Source organism: Grammomys surdaster, unplaced genomic scaffold, assembly GCF_004785775.1.
Source record: "Grammomys surdaster isolate TR1022 unplaced genomic scaffold, NIH_TR_1.0 364, whole genome shotgun sequence".
In the NCBI taxonomy this organism is placed as follows: Eukaryota; Metazoa; Chordata; class Mammalia; order Rodentia; family Muridae; genus Grammomys; species Grammomys surdaster.
In genome coordinates this window covers 603,600-628,275 of record NW_021604783.1, presented here as the reverse complement: position 1 = coordinate 628,275, position 24,676 = coordinate 603,600, and the positions used below count along the sequence as shown (strand labels likewise).

The following is a 24,676-nucleotide window of genomic DNA, read 5'->3' as shown; positions in this document are numbered from 1 at the left end:
CGACACATTTCCAACTGGCACTATCAATAGGGTTATGAATGAAGGAGGTCAAAGAAGGTTCTGGATAGGATCTTAATCTTTCTTTTAACTGATTTTTTTTTCATGATATCATTTCAGGTTTCTGAGTCCATCGTAATACTGAGGAGCCAAGCTGCTAGCTGAGCCCAGAGATGCCAGAAGAGTCTCCCTGGTGGGGCTAACCCTTGTGCTCTGTGTGTTCCCTTGTGGGGTGGCAGTATACTCAAAGTAGACTCCTGGGATAAATAAATGGAAAGACAGTGCTCTAAAGCTGAGGGTGTGAGGAGATTATGTCACCATGCAGACTCGGAATAACATCATGACACACACATAATAATATGTCCATTTCTTTCTGTAGGCAAATACCTCATATCATAAATGGTGGAAGACATCTTAAAGGAAACATGCAGATTTAGTGCATAATATAAATACCGAGTACAAAATCAGACCATGGGGAATATAAATTAGTGGCACAGGTCAACTTGAATGACATCTTTGTGATTGTCCCTGGAAAGGTGGTCTTTAGTAGATCCTGGGATCAGGCTGTAGAAGACGACATGTAATTTAGACTAGAAATGTAGTTTTATCCTTTAAGTCATGAACAACACACAGACAACACAGCAGAGTCCTACTTTGCTTATCAGAAAAAGTGCCTGGAGGTTTCACGTGACCTGGAGCACACTGTCAGCAGCCCCCATGGCTTCCCTCTGCACCTAGGTGGGCCTGTGTGAACAATGCCAGCATGTTCCCCAGTCAGGAGAGTCCCTGTGTGTACACTGCTGCCTGTGCATTCATGTTGTGGTCTCCATGTTAGAATCAGCTTCTGTGTCTCCTCTGGGCGGTGTGATGAAGAGGAACCAGAGTCTTGGAGTCTAGTTCATGTCTAAGGGACATGGCAACAGTACTGTGTGATGCATGCTCATGGGAGACTCCAATTGGGTCGTCTGTGCTTAATTTCAGTTGGCAGTTCTTTGAAAAGACTTTGACCGGAGGTTTCTTTGTTATCTAAACCTGTAATAGAGTGGTTCCTGTAAAAGCCCCACTGGTGGAACTTCATGACTTCTTGGTCCTCCACAAACTTCTGGAGTGGTGTAGCAGCATCAGTGGTTTGGCACGGGGAGCTTGGGCTCCAGACAGAGCCCTGGTATTCACAGTCATTTGTGGCTATCCCAGTGGGTGATACGAAAGCGTCATCATCGCAGCATCTGGGTCTTCTTGGATACTATCAGAGGGTATGCTGCAAAGACCAGACACCTTGATTTGATTCTTCTGTGCCAGACAGACCCATGCTGGACAAAAGTAGACAAACATGCATCAGACAAGACTCAATGACCAGACCTGGGTCTGAATCCCAGCGCTATCCCTAGATACCCACCAATTTCCCTTGGAGTACTTTGAACAGATCTGAGACTCAGATTTCTTCCATCTATAAAATGGAGCTTTGAAGGCTTTGTTCTGACTTGGAAGCAATGAGTGAGACCTGAAAATAAGCCATTGATTCATCTGCTTACAAACAAGGTGCTTATCAAGTATTAGATCCTTAACAACAAAGCTAATACCTCATTTGGGGCATTTGATTCCAATCCCTGCCCTATTCCTAGAAGTCCATCTTTGTTCATCACTCAAACTCCCTTTCCGTCCTCTGCTCACCCTCATTCAATTCCCTGTACCTACCCCACCCCCTAGAAAGGAATCCTATGCTATCAGGCTACTGTCCTACCTCCTTAATTTCATCACCAAACACTTTGGAGACCACTCTGCACCCAGGCCTTGTACATCTCATCAGCCACTCCACACATAGCACTCATCTGATCCTTCCCTACTGCTCACTGATAAAGGCTCATTGCTGAGACTCGTGACCTTTCCTGAGGGTTCAGTGCCTCTGAAACATACCATGGCCAGTCCCCATGCTGTCGATCATGTCTTCCTTTGTCCTCTTTGCCACATTCATCATGGTGCGCCCTTATTATTACTGGGACTTTCACTTGAGCTACTTGGAACCTGTGCTCCTTGTCTTATTCTCTAAGTGCAGGCATGGTCCACAGCCCTGACTTCGTCTCCCATGGGCCAGACACTTGCCATGTCTTTTCATAAAGAGCCAGATAGTCAGCAGTTCAGATGTGTTAGGCTATCTGGTCTCTGGTTGAACTATCCAACCCCTCTACTACTGCATAGAGTAGCTGGGGCTATTAACAGAAGTCAAGGAATGAACTGAGGCTTTACTTACAAAAATAAGAGGCAGGCCAGATTTGGTCAGTGGTCATATCTGCCAATGCCCAGTCATATAGAAAGTTTAGCTCCAGCACTTACTGACTCTGTCATATTGCTTAAGTGGGTTAATCACTATGCCCCTTGTCATCCTAACGTCAACATCTATGATAATGATGATGATGATGAAGAAGATGATGATGATGAAGATGATGATGAGCAAGAGGAGGAGGACAAGGAGAAGGAAGGGAAAGGAAGAAGAGGAGGAGCTGTTCCATGATTCGTTTCTCAAAGCATTGATAGTATGGTGAAATGGAATAGCTGCAGTCTCTGAAGTCTGGCTCAGAGAGTCTTAATGTTCCTCCCCATGTCTCCTCTCTCCCTCAATCTTTCCCTCAGCCTCTTCTCTCTCTACAATCTCATCCATAGTCATGTCTTCGACTCTGCCTCCAGCTCCATGTCTGATCTCTTTTCTGAGCTAAGCAGTGCACACACTCAGCCCCAGGTAGGTAGTCTTGCTCTTCTGCTCCATTTGTTCTCAAATCTCTCTGTTCTTGAGAGAAACACGAATCATTTGAATTAAACAAGGCTTCTGCTGACCTCTCTTATTCTGGAAATGGTGACACTTTCTGAGCCTTTGCCACAGCCTGTCCCGGAAGGGAAGCAGGACAGGCCCATTTTGTTAGGATGTCTCTGTCCTCCCGCTCACCCCTATCTTATAAGCTATCATTTCTCTCTGAACTTCTGCTACCCAGGACTTGTACTTTCTGGGTGTTCTCCTCATCTCTGAGCCCTTACCTTCCAACTCATTTCATCCACACTGCTAAATAACCCTTTCTGGATCATAATGTGGGCTATGGCCATTCTCCTGTCTCTAATGTTGACATCCTCACCACATCAAGGACCAGGAGCCTCACTAAGTGTTAAGAGTCCTGGATGGGCTGCACTGAAGATCCCTAAGTACAATATAGCTGATTAGCCTCCCCAAGCTCTCTAATAGTTTAGTCTCTGCAGCCTTTCTCTTTCCAGGCTAACCTGGCCTATGCCATCTCTAGCTGTCAAATTCTTATCTGTTTCTCATGGCCAGGCTAGATGTCTGAATCACTCCCGGCCCCCCCCCCCCCCACACACACCCATATCCTTGGCCAGATACATAGACCTTGCTTCCAGCCAGGGGCTCTGTGATCACTCCAGCTTTCAGAGCCTATGCAAGACTGGGCTTATCTCCTGGAATGCATTTTCCTGTGTACTTTTGTGAAGCAGTGTGCACTTGCACGCTCTCTCTCCTTAGATTTGAAATCCCTGGAGAGACTTGAGAGATGCTCGGCTGTTCAGATAGCCCTAGCACTGTGTCTGTTCCGGGAATGGGCTTGCCGAACAATTGTGGTGCCCTTTTACCCAGCTAACCTTTGAGCAGACAGAACAGCAGCGTGGGCAGAGAAGAGAGGTTACCTAGTTGAAAAAGCAAATGCAGAGGAACAAGTTTCACTTTCCAGGGCTCAGGGCCATAAGCCTTGTATACCTTTTGGTCTTGATAGCAGGGTTGTGGGTGTGCTTGTTTTGTGGGTGATAGTTTCATGATGGGTGTGTACAAGTGTGAGGGAAGCCAAAGGGTGGCATATAATTAGATTGAGGTGTCTATGAGGGAGTCATGCTAGTGTATACATTGAATATCTGTGTACAATGGCGAAAGGATATATCTGCTTATGTGTAGTGTATTCATGAGTCAACATGATGAAGAAGGCAATCTGTATGCATGTGTGTTTGCTGAGCTGTAGAATGTGTGTTGTAGAGGCCAGGGAGTATATAAGTGTGTGTGTGTGTGTGTGTGTGTGTGTGTGTGTGTGTGTTTGAGGATAGGGATTGTCTTAAATTTGTAAATGGACAAGAGTCTTTACGTGACTGTGCCTGGGACTTATCTTTATGGGACATTTCCGAGAAGTAAAAATTAATAAAAATAAAATGAAGCAAACAGTCCTGGAAACACAGTGGCCAAGAGATAAAAATCAAAGCAAGGAGGTCTCGTTTTGTACACTGTTGGGCTATAAAAAGGAGCCAGTCATCCTGAAACTTTCTGGGCAGCCTTTGAGGGTTAGCACCAGTTGCCCTCTTGCCTCTGGAGAACTGGCACACTGCAGAGCAAGGCCTGGCAGAGCCTCCAGGCCACAGCTCTGTCCTACAGCAGACCAGGAATGTGACCTCCTTAACTCTGGGGCAGGGTGGAGCAGGTCCTATCTGCCTCATCTTGCACAGTCTTCGAAGGATGGGGGAGGGGATGTGGCATTGGGCTCTGAACTCAGGAGTCTGTCTCTTTTTCCTTGACCCTACTCTGATCACTGAGAACTGGCTAAACCAGTTACAATCTGCCATAAATCATAAATAAAGTTGGTGATTATACTGAGGCCAAAGGTTTCAGAATGCAAGGGAATTGGCACCAGTCATCTTGGAGAGACAGTGTTGGGCACCAAAGGAAATGTTCGCAGAAGTACTAATGTGCGATTCTGTAGTAAGCACGCTGAAAATGCAGTGTCCCGAATGAGTGGAACATGAGTGGGCAGAGAACATGTGTGGAAGGGGGATCTGGTTCCGATCCTCTCGTCTTGCTCTGTGCTGTCCCCTCTAGGGATCTTTCAAGTGTACTACCTGATCTAAGCTTTCATCTTAAAGGGGAAAAAGTGACTTGGCTAAGGCCACAGGAGAGCAGGTAACCCCACAGTAAGTGAGCAGCCTCTGGAGTAGTCATACTAAGCTGTTTCTCTGGACTACTCCACTGCAGGGAATAATGGAGGGAGAAGCTGATGGTGAGTTGGTAGCTTTGAGGGCCTCCCACACACAAAGTTTGAAGACTGGAGAAAGTTCTGTTGGAATGACCATGTTCTGCAGAGAACACACCAGGTAGCCCCTAAATCTGAAAATCCAGCTGACCTTGAAATGAAAGCCTGGCACTTGGGAGCAGCATCCATTCCCATTGCCTCTGAAAACAAAACAAAGCACCCTCTTAATACTGGGTACTGACTTAAGACTTGATCATGCTGAGGATGTTGTTTAACGGTAGAACACTTGCCTACATTCATGAGGTTCTGGTTCCTGCCCCAGCACCACCTAGGCAGAATTGATCATAATCTTTCAAGAGTGTCTATCTGAAAGGAAGGGTCCTCCACTGTTCTGGGCCAGCTAGCAGCTTGAAGACAGAGGCTTGACTGAGTGTCCTTTGCCTAGCTTGGTCACTACCAGCAACATCCTTCAAGACTGAGGTCCGGACTGATCATACTACTCCACTTTACAGGCTTGGAGACAAGTATGGAGAAAGGAAGTAACTTTCCCTAGATGGCACAGATAGGAAGGTACAAACAGGAGTCAAGCAAGATGGTTTAGAACTTCATTCCTGTCCTGGTATGGAACCAAGGTGTTGGTTTTGTTGTTGTTGTTTAAATCTGAGACAGGGTTTGTCTGAGTAGTTCTGATTGTCCTGGAATTCACTCTGTAGACCAAGCTGGCCTCAAGCTCAGAGATCCATCTGCCTCTGCTTCCTGAGTGTACTACTACCACCTGGCTTTATTGAACTAAACTTTTTAAAATAAAATTTAAACTACATTTTTTATTTATTATGTGTGCATGTGTGTGCATGTGAGCATGTGCGTGTTCGAGTGTGTGTGAGCATGTGTGAAAGCATGCCTCAGTCCAGAAGTAGAAGTCAGAGGATAACTTCCAAAGGTCAATTCTCCCCTCCTACCATGTGGGTCTCTGGGATTGTACTCAAGGCATCAGGCTTAGCAGCAGGTGCCTTTTCCTACTGTGCTACTTCAGTTATTGACTATTGAACTTCTGTTGGATGCAGGGAAGATGGGGAGGACAAGAAGTTTAGCATTGGGTATATCAAAGCTCAGATACCAATTCTTATCACTCTCTGTGGGTGATCTTTTGGAGACAGACTCAGTTAAATCCTTACAAATCCTTGCTTGTAAAAAACCCAACAGAGCCAGGTGGTGGTGGCACATGCCTTTAATCCAAGCACTCTGGAGGCAGAGACAAACAAATCTCTGTGAGTTTGAGGCCAGCCTGGTCTATAGAAAAAGTTTCAAGATAGCCAGAGCTATAAAGAGAAACCATGTCTAGGAAAACAAACAAGCAATCCATCCAACGGTAACTTATTTTCATTAAAGGAATGACCAATGTGTTTAAGAAGGCCCTTGAAGTCTGTGCTAGACTGGGCCTCTGCCTGCTGCCTGCTCTAACCCTTTCAGCCCTCGTTCTTAGTCCCTCTCTGCCACCTTCTCCTTTTAGACATGTGCTTTACCCAGTCCCTCCCCTGAAACACTTTCTAATCAAACCCCTTTCCCCTCAGTGCTCAGCCTGCTATCACCCTGGGAAGCCTGTGATTCCATCTTCCAGGTTGGTTTCCCTGTTGGAAGGTCCCTTCCTTCTTAGTCCTCTGCTCACTTCCTTACTACGCTGCTGTTAGTTTGTGTAGCCGATGTTGAGTCCCTCACCTGACAGTGAGTTCTCTGAGCTGATCTTTACAGCATCTCTGGTACCTCAACCCAGAGCCTGACTCATTCCCATGGTGCAGCAGGCAAATTGGAGCCTTCCTTGCTTCAAAGCTTCATGATATAAAGAATGAACTGATTCTTAGCATGACCAACTTTGAGGAAGAACCATGGGTTCCATGAATTCCGAGTTTGGATTCCAGGCGGGCTTATTTGTCCAGGCTACATGTCTAACAACAACACTTAACCTTCATGAGAACCCAATCGGTTACAAAGAGCCTTTCCCGTCTTCCCACGCTCAGGCCTATTTAGTGATAGCAGAGAATAGTCTCCTTGTTTCTAAGGCTAAAAATGAAGAGGCTCAACATGACGTGCACTCCATCCATGGTCACCCAACTGAGGGGCGTGGATGCCCAGTGTGGACCCTGTGGGGATTCTGATGTCTCCTTTCCTTCGTCATTCATCTTGTACTCAACCTGCTTCTGTATTCCTGAAGTTCTGAGGGCCAGATGTAATCTCCAATAAAACAATCATTATTTCCTTCCTCCATCCCAGCAAGAACCTTTGCTCCTTCGCTTCCTGATCAAAGGGGAGTGCCAAACTGCACCCTACCTGCAGGTTCCAACCCACCTTGGGAGAAGGGTATGAAGAGCAAACTGAATGTTACTCCCCTTTCGATCCCTGGGGAATAGCTGCCATCTAACTTTGGGTTGTAAGGGCCAGCCCATTGCTGTCCTTTCGGCTTCACCTCTCTGACAAAGCCTTACAGGTAGCTCTTATGTTGTTCCCTGATGTCAACTGAGCCACTTGCCTGGCTGTGACATATAACTTGGCCAATGAAATCCCAAGTCAGTCTTTAGATTTCAAGACCACTGAGGCTGGTCTGGGCATGTGTGTTGGATGCATCAGTCTTTGTGAGAGCAGGGTAGAGGCAGTGCTGAGGGAAGCAGGCTCTGCCCCACCTGTCAGGTTCAAGCAGGAGAGAAAGGCCATTCTGGATGGTTCTGCTCTGCTAGCTCCTGCACAGCCCAGTTCACACATCTCTAGGCATGCAAGGCCATTAGCAGCTACTGGGGAACTTTCCATACTTTCCCCATGCTGGAGTCACTCTCCTACCTTTCTGTATAACAGTCAAAATGGGCTCTTTTGTCTTATGTTCTGTATTGAAGGGATAATTCTTGTGTGTGTGTGTGTGTGCGTGTGCGTGTGTGATGGCAAGTGGGATCATTGTGGTCTATTAGAGGAAAAAGGAATAGTAGAGAAAATGGTCTCTAAAAAAGAGAGCATCCATTCCACCTTGTTCTGGCTCATCTCCTACATTACACTAACCCGAGCCTACATTTCTAGAATCCTTGGCTGAGGAGCAGTCATCTGCCCACCTGCCCATGCAGTCCTGGCTTGTTCCTGCCAGTCTGAACATTCTTCACCACCTTGCTAGGCAGGTCTTAAGTGTACTCACCTGGTCTTAGTGGGGCATTCTGTGTGGGGGCTTCATGTCCAGGGTCCTTGGATTCACATCTGCATATGCCACCTGCATCCCTCTTGTCCATGGCCATGCTAAAAGTCCAGCTTTTCAAGAGGTACCTCGACATTGAAGGAATACCAGGCGAGCCAGAACAGTAGGCTCAGAGCCAGGATCAGAGATCCTGTGTAGACAAAGAAGTCCCAGTAGTTTAGTGTAGCAAAGATCCCCAGCAGCAAAAGAACCAGGCCCACGGCGTCGCTCAAAAGAGCCACAATGAGGAAAAACACACAGCGCCCGAGGTGGCATCTTGTACAAGGTCTACCCAGGAGCATGGCCCAGGGAGCAGCGGGAGGAGCCCAGCTGCACTCCTGGGAGTGATTTGCATGGGAGGTGGCAGTCCTGTACTGTCTCTCCCTCTGGGTGTGAGCAAATGCATGAGCTGGTGCGTCTTGGAACAAGAAGGAAGTACACGTGGGTCCTTCTTTATGAGCATAGCAGCCAGTGGGGCAGGATATTTCTTAACTGTTTCATGGTTCAGGAATGATCCCAACCCAAACAGTATGACATCACTGTTCATTGGACTGGGCATTGCTGGGATCAGCAAGGCTATGCGGCTGAGACATGTGTCTCATGTGGATTTGCGGTCAGAGGTCCTGTGATCCTGGAAGAGGATGCCTTCCTTATTTTGTGATGTGAGAGCCAGACAGCCTGGAGGCCCGGAATACCTGAGAACGGTGGCCACACCTACTGTGGTAGAGCAAGGCCTCATGTGCCTTCTGTCCCCACTCTTCCCAGTAGGAAATGGAGGGCTTTAAAAACTAATTACATTTGTTCATTTTTGTTTATGATGCATCCTAAATTCTCTCATTCCCTACCTTCTGTTCTCTCTAACCCTCTTGTCACCCCACCCCATATGAACAAAAGTCTTTTGACACCTGTAGATTTTGAAATGATCCTGTGAGAGTTGCTTGTTCAATACCAGCCAGTGCCGTGCTTTCCTCTACTGGAGTTCCGATGGATGTGATTCCCCTAAGTGATGGACAGGAAAGATCAGAGATGGTGGAGAGTTGAGGAGACAGGGAGAGGGTAGAGTGAGAAGGTTCTCTTGCTTCTGCCTGCATTGTATTCAGTGTGGGCCAAAGGTACCTCCCACACATGAGCCCAGTTCTCCACACAGGCTCCAGCACTTCACGTGCATCACACTGTTTTCCACATCAACTAGGCTTTTGCTTGTTTCATCTCCCATGATGCCAATCTGCCCATACAGATACTGTGACCATCCCTGAGGAGCTCTGGATGCAACAGGTAAGTTTTATCATGATGGTTACTTAAAAGATGAGTAGGGTGACTATCACATGAGAAAATGTATAGCACCATGCCCTTAGCAGAGGTACAGAGGTGGGCATCTGTTCCCATTCAGGGGGAAGCCTCGGAAGAGAGACTAACCCTTCCTGAACTTCAGTTTCTCTAGATAGATGAAACAAATAATTTCTATTTCCCATTTTCCCCAACAAATGAGAATAAGCAGGAGGTTCACATTAGTTTCCTGTGTATAGAATATACTTTGAAGGGTGAGAAACTCACAGGAAACATGTTGGGGAAGGAGAGTGAGGCACCATACAAGCCAGAGGTTTCAGGATCCAAAGCACCTTAAGATTAGACCCAAGCCAGGTAGCTGAGTTGGAGCATCTCAAAGAGAGAAGTGTCTGAGGTATGCCTCTGGTCCAGCATGGCATCCCTCCTGGTATATCCTCAGAGGCTGTTCACCAATGTGGAATGCCTCCTTTCTAGGGAAGTCATGGCTCTTCCAATTTATTAGCCAGCTTTGCCTGTGAGAGTCTTGAGAAGACGATTAGTGAGCAGTGGTGGCAAACAGAACCCACACCCCCCACTCCCCATGGCTGTGACTGTGCATTGCATGGCTGACTCCCTCTGGTTCCATGTATCTTTCAGAGTCTCTCTCTCTCTCTCTCTCTCTCTCTCTCTCTCTCTCTCTCTCTCTCTCTCTCTCTCTCTGTATGTGTAGTCTAGGTAGGGTAGATAACTTATAACTTAGTGGTAATATTCTACATGATGGAAAATCCCTTGGTCTCGATCAATCAGGATGGTTGGTCAATGAACTGTTATCTTTCATGAAATGCCAAAGGAAGTTGGTAACAGGAAATCTCCATACTGCCCTATTTCTGGCCAGCCTTGCTCAGTGTCCACCCTGGCTCCATGGACTCTGCATCTCCTCAATAGTTGTACCACTACAGTTATCTCTCAGTATCCATGATGATGAGTTTTAGATTCCTGGAAGATACCAAAATCAAGTCCCTTGTACAAACAGGCTGTGTTTTTATGGCACCTATGTATACTCTCTCTATACCCCAGTGGTTGTTATATTGTATTATTTAGGAGATGATGACAGGAATAAAAGTCTGTATCTATACTAACTTGAAAATTTTTCAAGATAATTTTATTCTGAGGTTAATTAAATCTTCAGATGTAGAATCCTCAGTTACAAGGAGCTTGACTATGTCATTTTTTGTGTCTGTCTATCTGTCTCTCTCAGGCACAAACACACACACACACACACACACACACACACACACACACACACACACCACAGACACACCTCATTTCTAGTTGAAAACTTTGACATATTTACAAACAAAAGTAGCAGAATTAAAACCACTGACCATTTGGGAATCCAAATATCATTAGCATACATTTGTTGGTAATCATCATACAGATTCAGAACTATCTCTTTCCCTCAACCCCCAGGTGTGGGTTTCACTGTCTCCCTGGTTCTGCAGCTTATCATTCTCTCCTTATAAACATGGCTGCATTACTTATGGCTAACTGTAGGCTCCAGTAGACTGGCCAGAGCCCTCCCACCTGCCTGGGTCTCTTTTCTGTTCCTATTCCCTGAAGTGGCCTCTCCTGGGTGTGAAGTCAGTGTAGCTATTTGCACAGCTGGGAGAGACCAACAGGAGGCTTGGTGAAAAGCTGGGCGAGTGAGAGCAAGAGAGAAGGGCGGCTTGGAAAGAGGAGGCGGAAGACAAGAGCAGGCAGAGAGCACTGCATGGAGTAGTGGAAAAAGCTAGGGGTCCCCACCCTGCATCTGGGACAACTCATTAGTAAGAAACACTCACCTGACCCAACCAAGAGCAGCTGGTGGCACCTCTTGTTAGCAAAGACAATACCTCTCTGCCCCCTGAGACCCAGGCCATCTGCTCATCCACCAGCACCATGCCCTCTGCTGCTGCTTCAGTACATAAGCCCGACTCAGTGGCTTAAATGACAGACTGTGTTGTTTTTCAGGTAGGAGACTGAAAGTCTGAGAACAAGTGTCAGCAGGGCTGGTTCCTCTGGTGGCTCCAAGGTGTCAGAAGCTGTTCCCTCCTATCATGGCTCTGTGGGTAGCTGGCCTCTCTGCTGTCCCTGGGAGGAGGCATTTGTTGTGCTGACCTCTGCTTTCAACTTGGGGGTTGTCCCTGTGCATGTGTCTCTGTTGGTTAGGGGACGCTCTACTCGAGTCTAATCTGATATTTAATTGTATCTCCAAGGGCTGCATTTCCAAATGTGGTCATGTTCTGAGGTTCCGGGGTTAGCACTTCAGTGTATGAAGCTGGTAGACAGAATTCAATTCATAGCCTAGAAAACCAACCAGGAAATCTGTATGGATAACCTCTGACTTTCCAACTGTGGTATAGGTGGAATATTACAAGCTTCCAAACCCACTCCTCAGAGACACAGGTAATTATAAATGTCAGCACCCCACCAAAGGTGGTCTACCATATCTCCAGGCATCAGGAAGAATGCTGACATTTCATTCATTGTCCTGGCTTCACTGAAAGAAAGCCTAAGAAGGCAAGCTTTACCCTGGCTACTCTCTATCACCAAACCAATGAGCTCATAGCCCCAAACGACCCCTATATATGTACAACCTTGAAAAAAAAAAAGCACAGTTTTCCAGGTGTTGTGGGATATACCTGTAATCTCAGCTCCCAGGAGGCTTAGGCAGAAAGATCATATGTTCAAGTTTGGTCTGGACTAAATAATATCCTGCCTCAGAAATTAAAGCCAACTAAACAAACAAATTTGAGGCATATTATTATTAAAAACAATATTAATCATCCGCTAGTTGTGCAGGATCTTATGGTACAGGTAACACATGTTAGCTAATATTTGAGAAGTTCATGAATTGATAATCTGGAATGCTTAATGAACACAATGGGATAAACTCAAAACCAGGTAAAGGATAGTCTAGGTACCTGTCCACACTATGGCAAGTTTGCTTGCCACACCATGAGGTTAGTGTGTAGGGCAGGCACAGCTAGTACCCAGTCTCCAGCGTGTCCTCCAGGCTTTGTCATCTGAAGTCTCTGTCTTCAGTTCTTAGGTTTTGAGGCTCTAGTTACTTCTGTGGCTCAGAGGGATTTATTTTCCTGTTCCTGCCTCACAGCTCTGCCTCTTCTCAGCAATGGAGACTTTCGTCCCTTGACAAAGCCACCATCATGTGACATCACCCTGTGGCATCATGACATTAGATCCTACTACGCATTTAAGGCTGAGACAGGGATGAGCCAGCCCTGTGCTCAGGTGATCCTGCATCACACTTTCCAGACCTGACTCTGTGAATGACCAAGTTCCAGTCACGTCCTGGGTGGGGCCAGCCCTGCTGCCCGGTTCATTGGGCCTCCCTGCTGTGTCACAGAGCAGGACCTTGTAGAATGAATGCCGGTGGTGCCACTTACTGGCTGTGTGATCCTGAGTAACTCACTGACCCTCTCTTTCTCTCAACTTTAATCGCTGTTTCACAGGGTTATTAAAGATTAAACGGATTCACAGTTGTGAACTCAAGAGCCCACACTGTAAACCTTGTCTCTTTTTTTGTTGTTTGTTTGTTTTGTTTTTTTTGTTTTGTTTTGTTTTGTTTTTTCGAGACAGGGTTTCTCTGTGTAGCCCTGGCTGACCTGGAACTCACTCTGTAGACCAGGCTAGCCTCGAACTCTTGAACTCAGAAATCCACCTGCCTCTGCCTCCCAAGTGCTGGGATTAAAGGCATGCGCCACCACTGTCCAGCTAAACCTTGTCACTTATATCTTCAGTTTTTCAGCATTGTGTCTTCCAAGAGAAAGGAGCTATCTTTCACCCTTCCTCTCCCTTCCTCCCTCCTTTTCTGACACCCTCCCTCTGGGGGCCGGATTACAGGCGTACACTACCTCTATCCTTTACACTTTTACCAGCTTGCATGTCCCATCCTCACTAAGTCCATCAGGACACACCTAGTCCATCTCTGGAATAAACACAAACTGTAGGCACATAACCATCCCTTCCTAGACTCCTTCATGCCCCTCCATTTCTCTTCCCTTGCCAAGTGGCTCTCTCTGGTCACCATCCTCATCCCTTGATTTCCCTCATTCCCATAATCTGGGGCTCCCCAAGCCCTAGTTATACATGTGCCCTAGATGTACCTACTTCTGCTTGTCAAACAGCACTAGTGTATCTATTTGTTAATCATATCTATTTGCCTTATCACTGAAGTACTTTTAAATATTTTAATTACTGTCAGAAACCCGTATCATCTATAACAGAGAACATTTAAGTACATACACACAAGAAGGGGTCTTTAACCTTTTCTATCCCTTTCTTTCTTTCTTTCTTTCTTTCTTTCTTTCTTTCTTTCTTTCTTTCTTTCTTTCTTTCTTTTTTTCTTTCTTTCTTTCTTTCTTACTTTCTTTCTTCTCTTTCCTTCTTCCTTTTCTTTTTTTTTTTTTTGTACTAGAACAGACAGTAATCTGTGGGTCAGCCATGTTACACAGTGTAGTCACTACTGCAACAATTCAAATGTGACATCCTGGCTGTAGGTGATATAAAAGTAAATGGGTGTGCCCATGTTCCAATAAGATTTTACTTACAAAACAAGTGGGTTGTGTTGACTTTTGAATTAGACATTGCTGGTAACTAAAGCTGATGAGATCAAGTCCAGTTCTCTCAAATAAAGGCTCAAGATATACAGATTTTAAAGGGAGTACAAACACTCTAGTACCAATCAGATACAATCCTGAAAGCCATATGAAAAACAGAATAAAAACAGAAGTGCCAAAGTCTTTCTGTGTGAGCCTGCGCATTGGCACATGGCCCGGGGACAGCCCAGATCAATGATCTGAGATCAATTTTCATTTACCTCTTCTTTTCCCCAGGCTGAAACTGGGGATCAGTATTTTCAGTGCCTGACAATTTTCAAAGCCCATCCTTTTTCCTCTATTAGGCTGCTGAGGAGCTCCAAAGATTCTAGAGGGTACCCAGGCCTCTGGAATCCATGCTCAGAGCCTCCAGCTCCCCAACAACCTCTCCAGCCTCCCTTGGCTTCCTCTCACTCCCCACTGGGCTGGAGTAAAGCTTTAAAAGCACCCCTATTTCATTATTACCTGCACCATGTAGCAGGTCGTTGCAGGAACTAGGGTGCAACAGGCACCCATCCATGTTCAGGGTCAGCAGTTCCCAGTCCTCCCAGCAGCCCTGCTCCTGTCAAAAGCTGGGAGCAGTGAAGAAGTCTGCCCAGGTTCACTCAGCAGGTCAGTAACAACTTCAGGGAGAACCTACTTACTCCAGGAGGCTGTTGTACCTTAAACACAACCCTTCTCCCTCTTCCGCCCTGCTCCCTCTGCAGGCAAACTCAAAGGACCAACTTGCTTTCTTTCTTATCATTTTAATTAAAAATTTCTTAAAACATTTTAATTGTAAAATACACACACACACACCCAAACTCACAATCCAAACTGTTTTCAGATGTGTAGGTCAGTGGTACCAAGGACGTGGATATGTATAGGTGTCCACTGTCTATCTCCAGAACAACCCCGCCTTCCCCAGATGAAACTCATACATTTCACTCTCACTTCTCCTCCTCCCTCTCCTCAGCCCCTGAAAGACACTTCACTTCCTATTACGATGAATTTAACTATTCTAGACAGAAATGAAACCATACAATACTGACCCTTCTGACCGGCTTCCTTCACTTAGGTCCATCCCCAAGGACCAGAAGATACATGTTAGAATTCCCTTTATTTTAGGGATGAACAGTATTGTTTTGTGTCTGTGTTCTTGCCTACCCACTGGTCTGTGGATAGACTTTGGGTTTCATACACCTTTGGCTATTGCTAGTAATGACGCTGCAAACATAGATGAATAAGTACGGTTTTTTGTGCCCCTCCCAGATCCTTTTGTGCATACATCCTGACATGGAACTGTGTGGGATCATGTGATGTCCTAGTCTTGTTTTTTGTTTTTTGTTTTTGTTTTTGTTTTTTTTTTTTTTTTTTTGAGGACTTCCATTGTATTTCCCACAGTGGCTGCACCTTTTACATTCCTACAGCAGTGGAGGAGGGTTGGGGGGGTCTCTTTCCAATCCTCACCAAGACATCTTTTCTTCCTTTTTAATTTTTATTGTTCTACTGTGAAAGGTGGCTTGCTGTGTAATTCGGCCGTTATTTTTTTACAGCAGCACCTGCCACACTTACGGAAGCAGTTTATTTGGTTTTCTGCTGCTTTCAGAGGATGGGCTGCCTAGTCAGTGAGGGGACAGACAGCCCTACCTTCTCCTTGGCAATGTAGAACTTGGCTTTTGGGAAGAGATTTCTCTCCTAACTCCTGGGATACTCCCAGTTATCAGAGAGCCTGAGCTAGACCTCCCTCACCAACCCTGTAACTCTAATCAGTTCCACCTCATATCTTCCCTCTCTCGATACTCCCCCATCCCATTTTGGAGGGCGGGGCCCCCATTACTCCTTCCAAAGCAGATTAATTCCACAAAGCACCTTCTCTCATAGATACTCTGAGTATGTGTGTTTAGTTCTTTGGACTCTTTGATGACACCTGCTCTGAATTGGTTGCTGAGCACAGAGCAAGAAGAGCTATCAGACACACAAATCCTAAGTGAGACCTGGACTAGAGCCCACTCTTCTGCCGACATTTTTATAGCTCTCCCTGGGTTGCTAGAGAGTTAGTCAAGTGTACAGCCTGTAAGCAGAGCTCAAGGGTTGAGCCAGCACAGGGTTTGGCTGTACGTGACCTCTGCCTTCTCCAAGCCAGGCCCAGGATCAAGTTCCAGGAACTCTGCTTGAGTCCTGCCCATAGCTTCCAGGGCCCAAACTTCAGGCCTTTCTGCTCTTGGTTTCTCAGACATCTTCAGGTACAACATCAGGTATGTATTCTTCTCTATTTACAATGAGGTCACCCTTCCACTCCCCAAAAGAAACCTCCCCCTCAGCTTTGCCTTTAGTCTTACAGTATTGCATGCATGCTGTAGATGGTTGAGTACTTGTATATAGAAGTGCCAGCCACACGGTGCATCATACACCAGTTTCTCCTCATCACAGGGAAACTGACTCAGAACAGCAGCTATGGAGAGAGACTTAGCTACATTCACCAGGCAGGGGAAGATGGGGACTCAGAATTCCAACTCCTGTTTTTATCAGTTTCCATCTATTTCATGCTGGTTTTGTTTTTGTTTTGTTTTGTTTTTTTCATTTGTAAAGTTGGGCTGTTTCAGGTCATGGACTGTCTGTCCCTGTAAGTGAGAAAGGGTAAAACACTTGGACACTTAAAGTCGGGGGAGAGAGGACAAGGAGAAGGGGAGGGCAGACATTACATTAGCCAATCCAGCAAATTATTGTTTATTTATGTATGACAGCTGTCACTGGTGTGACATAAACATCCCTGGAGTTATTGAGACACTCAGGAACACACACAAACACGTACACACAAACAACTATTACAGAATAAGAGGCCATGAATGTGAAAGAAAGCAGAAGAGGCACGTGGGACGGTTTAGAGGGAGGGAATGAGCTGGGGAAATTATATAAACAAAAACAAACAGAAATATTTTTTAAAGGATCTTGTGTTTGTGTTGAACTGCCCAGAGTGGATGGGTGAGGCCCCATGAAAGGGAAAGGCATCCTAGGCTGAGGCAGAGCTGTGTAAAGGCTGTGCTGAGTGGCTAGGTTAGGGAGGATAATGGGGCAGGAGCTGCATGGCCATCTTTCCTCTGGAGCTGGAGGCTTCTGGAGAGTGTTAGCTGAAGGGGCTGGGATCCAGGCTTCTGAAGGAGGACCCTGGCTGTGTTTGAACAGACTGGAAGGACTCGAGCAGGAGCATGGGGACTGGAAAGATACCTCAGTGGGTAAGCATGCTTGCTGAGAAAGAATAAGGATCTGATTTTTAAATATCCACAATCCACTTCCAAAGCCCAGCACAGAACACCCCTGTAACCTCAACATTTGGGGGTGTGAAGGCAGAGACAGGAGGAACAATGGAACTTGCTAGATGCCAGCCTGGCTCCAGAGGCAATGAGAGTCCCCATTTTGAGGGAATAAGGTAGAAAGTGATAGAGCAGGACACCAGAGTCCTCCTCTGGCCTCTGCACATAGGCAATAGGACCTATACATGTGTGTACAACACTCATGTGTGTGCTTGCGTGCACGCAAATGCACGCGCGCGCACGCGCGCATGCACACACACACACACACACACACACACACACACACACACAGAACAAGAGCATGGCAGGCAGGAGACATGTTATAGTAAGCCAGGCCAGAAAAGCATATTGGAGTGACATCGGCAGACCATAGTGGCATTCACACAACTTTCTACTCTCCTGAGCCATTTATCAGAAGATCTTAACAAATTTCTAGGTGCGCAAAAACCTACTGTTAATTACTGGTACAGTATTGGACAGCAGATGTCTCGAATGCGTGAAAGAGTGTTCTTGGGAAGAAGCTGTGTCAACAGAGACTGCTTGACTGATGAGAGATGCAGGGATGCAGAGAGGCTGGAGTATGGCCGGTCCAGAGGGTACCTACCTTGTTTTAGGCTAGAGTTAGTCCCTGAACAGCCATTCCTTGCCCACTTCTCTGTCGGTTAACATTGTATTAGTAACAGGTAAAAACCTTGTGGAATCTGTTAATGTAGCAGACTAGCTTCCACCAACCCAAACTTAAGAATGTCCTCAGATAGCGTCTGAGGGACTATATATAGCAAAGCTTCCCCCCATCTTACTGTAACCTCCTCTCTGATATACCCACCAAATATTTTAAACTTGTCCTGATTTATGACTTGTTTTCCTGTTCTGTAAAACCCATAAAACTTTATAAACCGCTTCCATGTTGGAACATGGAATTTGGGGTAACCTAAATCCGTGTTTCCAAGCCATGGTCACTCAAAATGGCTCTGGCATAAACTCTTTTATTTCCCTTTTAAGGTAAATGCCGTGGATTTTTTTTTTGCATTAGCAAATGTATTCATTTTACATAGCTGGAATTTTATGATATTTTAAATTTTAAAAATTATTTAAAAGTTATTGTATAGCATAAGAAAAGTCAAAAGAGATTTTATTTATATTTTTATTTCTGTGTATGTGTGTGTCTATATGAGTGTATGCCTCATGTGTGTAGGTGTGTTTGGAAGCTAGAAGAGGGTGTTGGATCTCCTGGAGGGAAGTTACAGTAGGTTGTGACCCTCTGGACATGGGTGTTGAGGACAGTATTGAGATCCTCTGGAGGAGTAATATGAGATGCTGTTAACCACTGAGCCATCTCTCCAGTTCCGTCATAAAACAGAAACCTAAGAAATTCAACATGTAGCAAAGAAAATGATAGGAACAGTGCAAATGGCAGGTAACCTCCCCTCAAGGCCCACCTATGTAGAGATAGAGTAGAAGTCTTATCTAAAGGAGAGAAGAGATGTGATGTATTAGCCAGCTTTCCCTTTGTGGTGGTTTGAATATGCTTGGCCCAGAGATTGGCACTATTAGGAGATGTTGCCTTGTTACAGGATACCTGTCATTGTGGGGTAGGCTTTGAGACCCTCCTTGTAGTCATGTGGAAAACAGTCTTCTCCTGGCTTCCTTTGGATGAAGATGTAGAACTCTCAGCTCCTCCAGCATCATGTTTGCCTAGAAGCTGCCATGCTCCTGCCTTGATAATGGACTGAACCTCTGAATCTGTAAGCCAGCCCCAATTAAATGGTGTCCATATTAGAGTTGCCTCGGTCATGGTGTCTGTTCACAGCAGTAAAGCCCAAACTAAGACACTCTTACTGTCACAAATACCTGAGCAATTGGCTTGTAAAGAGAAAAGGTTTGTTTTCACTCACACCTTTGGGCATCTCAGTCCATAGTTGCTTGGCCTTGCTGCCTTTGAACCTGTGGTGAAGCAGTGCATTACGGCAGGAGTGTGTGGTGGGGTAAAATGTTCACATCATGGTATCTGGAAAGCAAAGAGAGGAAGAGAAAGAGACTGAGGCTTCAGTATTTCCTTCAAAGACAGGACCTCAATGTCTTAACTCTGTTCTACTGGGCCCTTCCTATTAAAGGTTCTGCCCTTTCTCAATAATACTATGATGGGGACAAAGGCTCTAACATATGAGGCTTGTGGGCATTGGATATTCAGACATCTGTAGATGCCCCAGCTCTGCAGCTCACATGAGCCTACTCTGCTTTCCTCTGTTCATATGTGTCCTTCCACCCAGTGCCCAGAGCAGCATGTAGAAAGTTTTCAGTGGCCATTTGTTGAGTGTAGGACTGAATGAGTGTTGCCTTCCACAGACTATGGGAAAAGGCTTAGCAAGCTGTCCCATGCCCTTCCCACATGAGCATCACTCCCTGGCTAGCATCTTATCCTTCCTCCAGAGTGAGCAGGCACACCTCAGTCTCCAGCAGCTTGTCTGGCCCTGTGGGGCTACACTTACCTTACCCCACCTCCAGCAGCCCCGCCCCTCTTCACACACATGCAGGCACTCTGGCACACTTTCTCAGAGACTGTCCCCTTCCCCTTCATCTTTTTGTTGGACTGGGCCTGAAAGCATTCCTTTGCCCTTGTCTGTGGTGCCAGTCCTTAGTCTGGTTTCTGAGTTCAGTCCCAGAAAGTTGCCACATCCTCTCCTGCAGGTATATTCAATGGGGCTCTTTCTTCTCTCTTCCCTGTGAAAGAGGCCTGATGGAGTCTTTCCAGAATGACGGGCTTCGAGTTGTCATGTGGACTCTGAGCCAAACTCCCAGTGGGGATGTGCATATACAAATCAGCCTGAGGCAGAAGAGGGTCTTTAATAATCACAGTAACACAGGTAAGATACTGCACTTGGTTCTCAGCTGCCGCATATCCGTGTTCAGAGTCTTGCCTGGATGAATCTATCTATGGCTTCCCAGATTCAAGCTAGAATAAATTCCTGAGGACTTGAGAACCTTTGTATTATGGTCATAGCATGGGGTTTCCTGGGACAAAGATAACACAATGCCTGCATTTTATTCAAAATTTATGGCCTTGGAACATTTCGCCCCAATAGGAAAGTGTCAAACTGTGTGACTTTCAAACAACAATAAGCTACTTCTCATGAGTAAAAGGCTGGAAGACAGGGCTGGAGGACTGCTTAGCAGGATGAGGTGAGAGGCCTCTTCCAGGTGGCAGCTGCCTGGGATCTTGTAATCTCCCATGGCAGAGAGAGAGAGGGGATTTTCTGAGACTCTATTTGAGATAACTAATCCTCTTCTGGAAAGGACCATCTTCATAAATTGATCACTGTTCCAATTCCCCACATCCCAATGAGATCACCTTGGAAATTAGATTTCAAAACTTGTGGGGGAGGGGACCTCAGACCACAGTGGGGGACCTCAGAGCACCTCTTAATCCCTCTCAAGCAGCACTGCTCCCTAAAGACCAAGTATTCAAATATATGAGCCTATGGGGACCATTCCTATTCAAACCACAACAGTGGGCATGGAGCTTGCCTTGATGTCAGGAAGTTGGTGGCAAGAGATGTGGACTCAAAAGCCAAATGGAGAACTCCGACCTCAAAACAAGACGAGGAGCCATGGAAGGATTTGACACAGAAAGAGGACCCATGTGAACAAAATGCAATGATATGAATGTATGAAAAATGTCACCGTGAAACTTGTTATTTTATACGCTAAGTTAAAAATGATAGTGAGGTAATGATGGAAAAGAATTTTGCATTTGGCGCCAGGTGTGATGTTACCCACCTGCAGTCTTAGCATTTAGGAAATCTGAGGCAAGCACACTAAGTTTGAGTCCAGCCTCATCTACTTAAGGATAGCATATCATACAGAAAAAAAAAATACACATATATGTAAAATGTGGGAAAAAATTTACCCTGGTGCATGTAGCATGGATTATAAGAGAATAAGTCGGAGGGAGGACACAGGTAGGACACCGTAGCTAGTCAGAAAGAGATTAGTAGACAGGGGCTGCGTGGCTCCCATGAACAGTGACAATGACAGTGATCTATGCATGGGGCAGTGCTGGCTGCTGTAACAAGTAAACTTTACTATTTTAACCACCCAATAAAGTTGCTCATTTCAAGTTTGCAGTTGGATCTTCGTGGGGCTTCTTGACCACAGAGACTAGAGCTTCTTGCCTACGGTGGTTCCGTATAGAGAGAGATGAATGTATGAAGAAAGATCTGAGCCTATAAGGCTCAGCCTGTGGGGTCTTCTATTCAGAATATGGTCATAGCTCAATGCAAGGGGCTCAACTGCTGCTCTGCTTCTCTCTACTGAGAAGTAATGGATGAGCTTTCTCAGTCCCAAGAAATAGGCACCCTTGAGAGATATTGCAGAAGGCAAGGCAGTGCTGACTAGTGAGGTGCTGTCAGGCCTGGGGGAGGGAGGAGTCAGGTGTGGCAGAGGAAACCTTTGCTCTGACATGCTCCTGTTGCTTGAGAACATAGTTCACAGTGACCAGCTCCCTTCCCAAATTCTTTACTGCCAATCAGATCACAAGTACTTGCCAAAATTTTACATTCCCTCCTGATTCAAAAATCATGAAGACCATTCCAATCATGTCTGGTCAGCTTTGGGCTACCTTTTGGTTATTAACAGTTAACTTTATTCAGCGTGGTATACGAGCCTTCTACAGACCTTCCCAAGTAGTGTGCCAAAGGAAACAAGCATTTTTTTTTAATTATTAACCATCACACTGTTGTGAAGATAAGGGCCATGGAAAAGTAATTTGATCAAGATCAAGGAACTGGGAAAGCCCAGGTAGGAAGTGAAGGCTGTATCTAGGGTCTGAATAGTTAGCTTACATTTCGTATCATGCCTTATGTTAAGTAATATTATGTTACCTTAATTTCTTCTTTGTTAACTAAAATGTCATTACATCATTTGCCTCCTTAAAAAGTTATCATATCATTTACCCCCTTAAAAAGTTATTACATCTTTTACCCCCTTTCTTTTCTTCCCTTCAATTCCTCCCACATATCTCTCCACCTTCTTCCTTGCTCCCTCTTAAAACCATGGCCTTTATTTTTAATTATTCTTAAACATATAAATACAACCTGCTAATCCATTTAGTGTTACTTATATGTATATGATTTCATGGCTGACCTCTATACCTGCATCTAAGACTGAATCAAGGAACACCTCAGAAGAGGGAATGGAAAGATGGTGAGAGCCAGAGAAGCAGAGAATCTGTGAGAATGTATCTCCTCGAAATGACAGGGAAATTTCACCCACAATACCTCAGCAATATGGCTCTCGAAACAAGACTCAAACAAGTGCAACAGCATTAACTGTGCTAATACGGAAGGGGAAAATCTCACTGATCCTGCCCACAGCCAGAGAACTACAGGAACTGAAGGTATGCTCAGATCAGGAGAAATAGTCTTCCCCAAGGATGAGCTCTCCTAATAGGTTACCTTAATTTTAACAGCAATACAGGTATACAAGAGATAGATAGATGATATATATATATATAGATAAAATGTTCTCTTCATCTAAGGATGATTATATGGAGTACACTTCACCCACCTCTGCCTCATTAGAACAGGCAAGCCTGGGGCAGCCTGGGGAGCCCTGTGTGAGAGTACTTTCACCCACCTGGGTGTCAGGTCTGGAAAATCTCCTGGTGCCTCAGAAAAGGGAGGGAGGGAGGGAGTGAGGGAGGGAGGGAGGGAGGGAAGGGAGGGAAGGATCACAAATGGAAAACCTTGCCACTTACCCTTCCTCCTGTCTTTTTTTTTTTAAGTACAAGAAGAAAAAAGAAAGAAAAAAGGAGAAGAAAAAACTACATTCATTTTGACCTTACGTTTTCAGGCTCCTTTTTCCCCTAAGTACCTCCATTCCTCTGTAACTGTGGGTTCCTGCTTCCTCAGCATCTCACAGATGCTCAAGTCCCTCACAGAAAATGCCATCATATTTGCATATAGCCTATGTACACCCTTCTGTTTAAGGAGACTTCCAGTATGACATTTGGTGTAAATGCTGTGTGAATACTGCACTTTCTAACTGAGAGAAGGTAATGACAGTCAGAGGTCTGTACATGCTCAGTATGGACACACTTTTCTCATTGTTGTCATCCTCCGTTGGTTGAATCTGCAGATGTAGAACCTATGAACAATGACTATAAAGTGCATAGTAGATGTCAACCTAATAATGTGTATTTGGTTCATAAGAACCTTTTAATCATTTGCAAGAGAAGCTTTGGTGGCCCCAGGTTATCTAGTAGCTCCCTAGACAGCAGGAAGGTCACAGACGTATTTCCATTTTCTATTGTATTGTATACCTGGCAGCAGTTTCCCTTCTCATCACGGTCACTTAGAGGTCTTTAGGTGGCAGCTGCAGTTTCCACCATCTACATCTACATCTGAACCAGGGCAATAGCTTTGGGCAGACGTTCTTTGTTGGTTCCTGGGTAATTGTTCACATGCAAATCCTTGGTCAACTTTTACCAGGGGGGTCAGTGAATATCTGCAAGGGGAAAAATCACCTTTATCTGGTTATACTGCTATTTCTGATAAAATAGAGGTTTTATTGCAAATACTATCTTAGTCAGGGTTTCTATTCCTGCACAAAACATCATGACCACGAAGCAAGTTTGGGAGGAAAGGGTTTATTCAGCTTATACTTCCACATTGCTGTTCATCACCAAAGGAAGTCAGGACTGGAACTCAAGCCAATCAGGAAGCAGGAGCTGATGCAGAGGCCATGCATGGAAGGATGTTACTTACTGGCTTGCTTCCCATAGTTTGCTCAGCTTGCTTTCTTATAAAACCCAAGACTACCAGCCCAGGGATGGCACCACCCACAATGGGCCCTCTCACCCTTGATCACTAATTGAGAAAATGCCTTTCAGCTGGATCTCATGGAGGCATTTGCTCAAGAGAGGCTCCTTTCTCTATGATAACTCCAACTTGTGTCAAGTTGACACACAAACCAGCCAGAACAAATACATTGGGGGAAAATATACGAGACAAGCAAGTTGGACTTTCTGACACTTCCTCCCAGGCTCCAGCCCTCTGGCTAAACAGTGTCAGAGGGTTATATCATTTCTTGACATAAGACATAGAAGGGAGAAAGGATTGAGTTTAGAACAGGTTGAGTGTAAGCTACTGGAGGTGTTCTTTGAAGTGTTTCTTCTTTTTTTTTTTTTAGATATATTTTTATTTTTGCTTATGGGCACATGTGTGTGGCTGTGTTAACATATGCCACTTGTGT

General features: G+C 45.4%; 2 long non-coding RNA genes across 2 annotated transcripts; one reads left to right on the top strand and one right to left on the bottom strand.

Annotated features, from left to right (window-relative positions):
• Positions 1 to 413: 413 nt before the first annotated feature.
• LOC114631682 lies at positions 414 to 8,515 on the bottom strand. The gene is made up of 3 exons (XR_003712995.1): positions 8,173 to 8,515; positions 1,394 to 1,498; positions 414 to 1,307 (listed from the first exon to the last, which is right to left on the bottom strand). It is a non-coding gene; the product is annotated as an uncharacterized LOC114631682 (long non-coding RNA).
• Positions 8,516 to 20,161: 11,646 nt separating this feature from the next.
• Positions 20,162 to 24,002, top strand: LOC114631774. The gene is made up of 3 exons (XR_003713001.1): positions 20,162 to 20,289; positions 22,587 to 22,820; positions 23,208 to 24,002. It is a non-coding gene; the product is annotated as an uncharacterized LOC114631774 (long non-coding RNA).
• The last annotated feature ends 674 nt before the right edge of the window (positions 24,003 to 24,676 follow it).